Genomic DNA, 7,804 nt, shown 5'->3' on the forward strand with positions numbered 1-7,804 from the left:
AGGAGGACATGTTCACGGTGCCCAGCGCAGTTGACAAAGCCCACTTTCCTTGCTGTCCTGTCCCACGCGGCACATCTGTTCCTCGTCCTAGGTCCCTGGGAACGGATGCTGCTACAGTCTCCAGCGGGGGTGGGCTCTGGGCCAGGGGGCCGAGAGAGGGGAGGGCCCTGTCCACTCTGTGCCTTGGGCCCCACGCGGCCGGCTGGAGGCAGCCCGAGGCCGGAGCGTTCAGCCTCAGGGGAAAGACATTTTTGGCACCAACAAGGCTTTCTGCTTTCATTTCGGCTTGGGCCTCTGTGGAATATTTTTAAAACTTCATGCCATGTCAGCAATGCATTAAAAAAAAGTATTTTCTAACATAGTAATCGCTCCAACCTAAGTGTTTTCTAGGAGATCCGGTTGGGTCTGACCAACCCCCTTCTGCCCATCAAGCCTGGAGTTCCATGAGACCAGGAAGCACAATGTGCGTTGTAACACCCTGGGACCTGGCGTACAGCAGCGCGTGCCCAGGAAATATTATTGGAGCGAATAATGCCAAAGACAGCATGGCAGGGTCAAGTAATCGGTTTGAAATTCTAAGTACAATCAAAGCAATTTCCTGTCTGAAAACTCTCGGGGCTGTAACTGAACACAGTGTGGACGAGATCGGCCCCCGGGAGGCTGGCTAGCCACGTGAACTTTGTTTCAATCACATTAGCTGGGAAGCTGCCCGATTGCACTTTAATTGGAATCACACGGGTTTGATACAACCGGACGGCAGAGGAGTTTACGTTGGAGACAAATTGCACAATTAGAGGAATCAGATTCCAAAGCTTTAGAAAAATATTCTCCGCATAAAAATTTTGCAACTTCTGTCGCTTCCTGGTGATATTCCTCATTCCCTCATGGGTATTTTTTTTTGAGTTTATTTATTTATTTTGAGAAGGGGGGTGAGAGAGAGAGAGAGTGAGAGAGAGAGAGACAGAGAGAGAGAGAATCCCAAGCAGGCTCTGCACTGTCAGCATAGAGCCGGACGTGGGGCTCAAACTCACAAACCTTGAGATCATGACCTGAGCAGAAACCAAGAGTCTGATGCTTAACTGACTGAGCCGCCCAGGCACCCCCCTCTTTGGTACTGACATTCGCCGCGATCATTGGATTGTCTCACCCACCCATTCTTTCATAATTCAGCCTTCATCTCTTCAATCAGCTTTGAGGGACTGTGTGTTATCTGTTCTGCAGTTCACACGGCTTCCAAAGGAGGTAAATTCCCGACTCCGTGTCAGGCCTCCCAGTGAGAGGCTAATGTTAGTAACGGCAACGCACTGAGAAGTTCGCAGCAATGGGATTCGTACTGGTCACGGCGGGGACACCAGGCAGCCGGTGGCCGCTGCGCTCGGAGCAGCCGCGAGGGTTTCCCTGGAGGCTGCCCTGCCCACGCTGGAAAGAAGAGTGAGATTCGGAGGGTGTGGCCGGGGGGCAGGAGGCAGCATGTGGTGCCCCTTCCCGGGTCTCCGCCTCCCCGCCCAGTGCCCTCTGCCTGGCAAGCACCAGGCTCTTACTGCCCATGTGGCCTCAGATTCTAACGGCCCCAGGGCCCCCGGCGCTGCTGTGGCCAGGCCCCCAGCACGGCGCGCACCGGCTCTTCCCAGGTGACGCTTGGGCAGTTGACTGTGTCTCTGCTCCTCACTCTTCCTGGGTAACTTGGGCATTTTTAAATGCTCTCAGTGCTCTCAGTGCCCTTCCTCCTACCCCTTCCCCGCTTTCTGAAAGTCCTCTGGGTTTAAGCTGCTCCTTGCGATAGCTCTCTTCTTACGCGAAGTTGAAGCCCACCATTCGGAGTAACTGCGAACGCAAAGTGCCGTGTCTCTGTTTAGAAAGGTGAGTGATATAGTTTAATACAAACCGAGAGAAAACACAACCAAAATATCCAGAACACTCTCCTTTCCCTCACGAACGCGCTTCTCCTCTTGAGCTGCCCATCCTCTCTCTTCAACTTGCCTTTGTTATATCCTGAAGCAAAATACACGCTGCATGTGTTTTCATGAATCCCTTTAGGATTTCAGGAGACTCCAGCGTGCGTGGTGACACCCCCCCTCAGGACCTACCCAGAATTCTACACTGGGCAGCAAGAAGGAAATATTAGAATACTTAGGATTTACTTTTGTCATCTTTTTAAAATTGCTATTTTTCCCTCCGCTCACACTCTGTCTCTCGCTCTCTATGGAAATTAAATAAACGTTACATTTTTTTAAATTGTTATTTTGGGGGCTCCTGGGTGGCTCAGTCAGTCAAGCGTCCAACTTTAGCTCAGGTCATGATCTCACGGTTTGTGGGTTCGAGCCCCGCGTCGGGCTCTGTGGTGACAGCTCAGGGACTGGAGCTGCTTCGGATTCTGTGTGTGTCTCTCTCTCTCTCTGCCCCTCCCCCACTTCCATCTGTCTCTTTCTCTCAAAAATAAAATGTTAAGAAACTAAGAAAAATTGCTGTTTTTCATGTTTTATAATATATATACCAGTATAGTTTCATACATGTAAAAAATTTCAGTATTCTCAAAAGCTGAAGACTAGTTAATTCATCTTATGACCTATACTTTCTTCTTAGAATTTTTGAATTTTATAATATTTATGTTTATGGTATTTAAAAAAAATTTTAATGTTTATTTAATTTTGATAGAGATTATTTATTTATTGAAATACTTATTTCTTATTTCTTATTATTTAAAATTATTTATTTCCAAGTGAGACAGAGAGACAGCACAAGCGGGGGAGGGGCAGAGAGAGAGGGAGACACAGAATCCGAAGCAGCTCCAGGCTCCAAGCTGTCAGCACAGAGCCCGACGCGGGGCTCGAACCCACGAACCGTGAGGTCATGACCTGAATGAAGTCTGATGGTTAACCGACAGAGCCCCCAGGCGCCCACGTAATCTAGAATTTTTAAAAATGACAAGACAATGTGTGAACATTGTCAAGGTGTGTTCTGTGCTGAGGCGGTTCGTGTGGCCCCGCCCAGGGCTGCACACACGCAATCACGGCAGCTTAGCTGACTTGTGCTCCATGTCTGGCCTCGAGATCAGAACTGGTTCTTCTGTTCTTGACACCAAGAGGGATTAACCTGCCTCACCTCCTTGAGCCAGACCGGGTTGGGCCCCTGGAATGGATCCGGGAGGGAAGAGAAATACACAGACACCCAGGTTCCTAAGATCCTGATACAATAATAGGAAGAGAAAAACCAGCTTGCTCGGACTGCACTTACACAAACTTCATGACCAACCATAGATCACGCACAGGTGGTGCATACGTTGCCCTGGCAGAAGTAGCCAGTTGGAAGTCTCACCTGAGGGGAGGGCGCTCTGCCCAGGACCCTGAATCGGGAGTCCAAGCAGGCTGTTCACCACCCAACTTGCCTGGCCAGAAGGTTGGATGTTACGAGTACCCGATTTGAGGTACTAACTAAGCCTTATTTGTTCTTCTCTGTACTCTCTCCCTCTTTATCTTTACTATAATTGTTTGGTTCTTTATATTCCCTTCCCCTTATAATAAAATCTTCCTCCACGAAACAGAAAGTGCAGCCATCGTGAATTGCTATCATTCAGAACAAGGTGGAATGTTCAGTTTCTGTATCCATCTTTCTTTTCTCCTAAAGACCAATTTCAATGACCAAAACCAATGAGAATAAAATCTAAAAGTGACCGTGACGAACAACTGGATATGTGACATGAACCATCGGGGTTCACGGCCCCATGAAAGGAACGAATACAGCAGGGAATCTGTACAGGCGTTAATTAGCGTTTTTAGAGAAATCTGAGAAAACTTTTTCCATGCTAAAACAACAAGAGGCCGTAAGAAAGAGCCGCCACTGAAATATGAGCCAGCAATTCTACCTCCAGGACTTTATCTTACGGATTTACACACTGTAGTCGCTCTGCAATGGCTATTAAAAGGCCAGCAGCATATTTGCAGCAGTAGAAGATTTACTAGAACATAAGTACTGACACATTGATATAACACACAGGTATTATAATGAAAAGAATGTGGGAGACCTCTGTTTACTGACAGCAAGATCTCTAAGATACGTTGTTGAATGAAAAAGAGCTCTTTGTATATATACTATTCTAAATGTGTAAAAATGAATGCGTGGTGTGTGTGTGTGTGTGTGTGAGCGCGCGCGCAACATCTATACATGCAGAATGCACTGAGGCTAATCAGGGCCATATTCCAAACCTGGAGAGGATTACAAATATGAAAAGGGGAAGCAGATAGCCTCTGCTGTATTGAATTAGAGTTAACCACATCAGTACGAACTCACGGTTTTTCACACATGCCTGGAGATCACCACAGATGTGTGCACACACATGTGCTTCCTAGTTCTGGGCACTCAGAACCTCGAAACGATGGCCTGCAGGCAGCAACCAGTGGGGCTAGCAGCCAGATCTTGATTCCAATACCACTAAAAGGAACCAGCAGTTTTTTCAAAAATGGCGGACTCCAGGCGGGACAGGGAAATGTGCTGCCCCTGCAACATCTCTTGTGCCGGAAGGTAAGGAGACTTCAGAGCTCCTGGGCACGCGTCAAACAACATGGGAGTCATCTTGGAGTAGCTTCCACTGGCCACATCTGAGCGTCACAATAGAGAGGGATGGTAATAGACTATGACCCACTGAGTAAAATAAAGATCTGTGGGTATCTTCTGGCCTGAACAAGTAAGTAAATGCAGCAGAATCCCAACTGATGCACATAGAAGGAGTGATGGAATTAGAAAACCAACATTTGGCAGAGTCAGCATGGTAACAATTCAGATAAGAACCCTCAGCGAGAAGCAGGGTACATAGTTCCCAGCACTCACATGCAAATTCCCTTTACCGTGGAGAAACCCGGCAGGCTCCATCTTGACTAGGTGATGTGAGTTAACATTGCCAGCAATGAGACAAAGGGACATTGTGAGCCTCTTGATACGCCTCACCAGGAACACAACGTCCCTTTTGTGGTATTCTTACCAAAAATGCAGTCTGAATATAATCAGGAGGAAATATCAGACAAAGCCAAGTTGAGGAACATTCCACAAGGTAACTAGACTGTTTTAAGTCTCTCAAAGTTATTGAAGACGAGTGAAGGCTGAGGAACTGGTCCCGAGTGAGGGACACTGAGCAGACAGTCACACGCAGCGTGTGGTCCAAGTGGGCCCGCACCTCCAGTAGCCAGGGCAGCTCCCAGGGGGTCTGGATCCGATGGTAGTGTTGTGTCAGTGCTGATTTTGCCGTGGGGACACAGGGAGTGACCTTATTTTTAGGAAAATACTTCTTAAGCACTTACGGGAAATAAGACATCACATCTGGAACTCACACTCAGATGGTTCAGAAAATAATAATATAGATAAATAGAAGGAGAGAAAGGATGATAAGACAAAAATGGGAAAATGTTAATAACTGGGGAAGCAAGGTGAAAGATATATGGGTATTCTGTTGTTTTTTTTCTTGCAATTTTATACTTTGAAGTTATTCCAAAATAAAATTAAAATTAAAATTAAAACAGGGGCAACTGAATGGCTCAGTCAGTTAAGCATCTGACTCATGGTTTGGGCTCAGGTCATGACCGCAAGGTTCATGGGATCAAGTCCTGAGTTGGGACTTGCGCTGTCAGCACTGAGAAAGATTGGGACTCTCTCTCTGTCCCTCCCCAGCTCGCTGGCTTGTGCACGAGCCCTCTCTCTCTTTCAAAATAAATAAACATTAAAAAAAGTTTAAAGTAGTTAAAATGAATAAAAAAGTTAAATAAAATAAAACTGGTTAAAGAATAGAATAAAAAGTTTAAAATAAAATGGTTACATAAAAATAGTTAAAAATAAGTTAAAATTAAAAATAAGATTTAAAAGCTTTTAAAAAGCATCACATTTATAAGGTAAAACTAAGAGACGTAAGAGGAAATTAAAATACAACAGGAGCCTTAACGTCACCTTTTCTCCACGCGAGATCAAATGGACAGAAAAGTGAGTTCGGGGCTGTGACAATCCTGTCTCGTCCTCATAAGCTGAACTCTGTATCTAGTTTCTCGTGTCTCCTGACGAGTTACAAACTTGATTCTCTTATTTATTAATACACGAAGAAAACCTCAGTGGAATCAATCAGGTTCACGGTGTTTCTCTCCGAGCAGATGCAGTTTTGTACAAACAGCCGTAGGCCCAGTCCCGCCGACCAGCGTGGGCGACTCACCTGGATGGGTTACAAACATTTTTGCCTTTGCACTATCTTGTCTCGGAAATAACGTGGAGGTGGGTGGCCACGTGTTTATCCAGAAGTCATTTTATTTCAGCCTGCTGTGCGAGGTCACATTTCAGCAGGGCAAGGTCAGGTCGCCGTCTCCGGGAAGTCCCGCGCGACTCCCCCATCCCCGGGCTGGAGACCCACATTGTCGCTGGTTGTCATTCTCATTCGTGTGTTGGTGTTTCCATTGTGGATGCTTTTATGAGTCTTTCATTTCATTTTACTTATTTATTTTTTAAATGTTTATTTATTTATTTTGCGAGAGAGAGAAGGAGAGAGAGAGGAGCCCAAGCAGGATCCCGACACGCGGCTCGAACTCATGAACCGTGAGATCATGACCTGAGCAGAGTCAGATACTTAACCGACTGAGCCCCCCAGGCGCCCCCCATTGGCTTTGATTTTGAAACAAAGCCTTTCCCAGGTCAGACCAGGCAGAGAGAGTCAGGCTACCAGAGTGTTAGTCTGTCCAGACATGTGGACGGAAGGCAGCCTGGGGAGGCACTGGGCACTGCTCCCTGGGTGCTGACGGGTGCATCGAGCACAACGGAGGGAGGTTCATGGAAAGGAGTCCTATCCCGACGCCATCCAAGGTCAGCTCCCAGGAAAATGTCACGAGTGCTGGACTTCTCGCCACGGCCCCGTCACGTTGATGATTACGTATCGATTCCCTTTCTTCAGGAAGCGAGGGGTTTACTCACCGGCCTCCTTTCTGCTCACACATCCCCGACTGTGAGCCGGCACAGCAGGGGGAAGCGCTGATTTGGGGCAGCAACAGCTGCTTCTGGCCATTGGCCTCACGGACCCCACACGCCGCCTGTCAGCCCCGCGGTTAGGCTGGTGAGCGGCTGGGAGCCCGGCCACCTTGCCACCAGCTACAGTCAGTCGGTCCCTTTGCTGCATAACCCGCGTCCGCACGGCCCTGGCCTGCGCAGCACCCGCTGGCAGAGGCCGGCCCTCCCGCACACCTGGCTCAGCTCACCTGGCTCAGCTCACCTGGCTCAGCTCACCTGGCTCAGCTCACCTGGCTCAGCTCACCTGGCTCAGCTGTCTCTCCCACACCGGAGGGTGTTCTCGTGGGCACCTCGTTCACGTGTCCCTGGATTAATTACGGGCTGTAGGTTTTGAGAAGCGTGGCCGCGGCGTGGGAGGGTTTTTCCTACTGTGAGAGGCTCAGGGGAGCCAGAAGCCCCCCAGGCCTCGGGGGTCTTAGCTGACGTGGTCTGTGCACAGAGGCTCAGGGGGCGCGGGGCCTCCGAGTGGGGCGGGAAGGGCAGGTGGCTCGCGAAGGATGCGGTGCGGGGAGTGGGGCTCCGGCACCGAGGGTGGGGCTCCCAGGGGGGCAGTGAAATAGTTGCGCTCTGCTTGGAAGCTGACTGGCCTGAGGGATTCCTGGCGGCAGCAGAGCCGAGCTGGGGGTGGGGTGGGGTGGGGCACGGGGGGCGAGGAGTCCCTGTGAGAGAGGAGGGGTTCCCACGAGCAGGTGTCAGGGACGATTCCCAAGCGTGTGTGCCTCCTCCAAGGCGGCGGGAAGGGCAGAAGTGTTACTGGGAGAAGCCGCTGGGAATT

This window comes from Hyaena hyaena, unplaced genomic scaffold (genome assembly GCF_003009895.1).
Source record: "Hyaena hyaena isolate Hyena2069 unplaced genomic scaffold, ASM300989v1 scaffold_22, whole genome shotgun sequence".
NCBI lineage: Eukaryota > Metazoa > Chordata > Mammalia > Carnivora > Hyaenidae > Hyaena > Hyaena hyaena.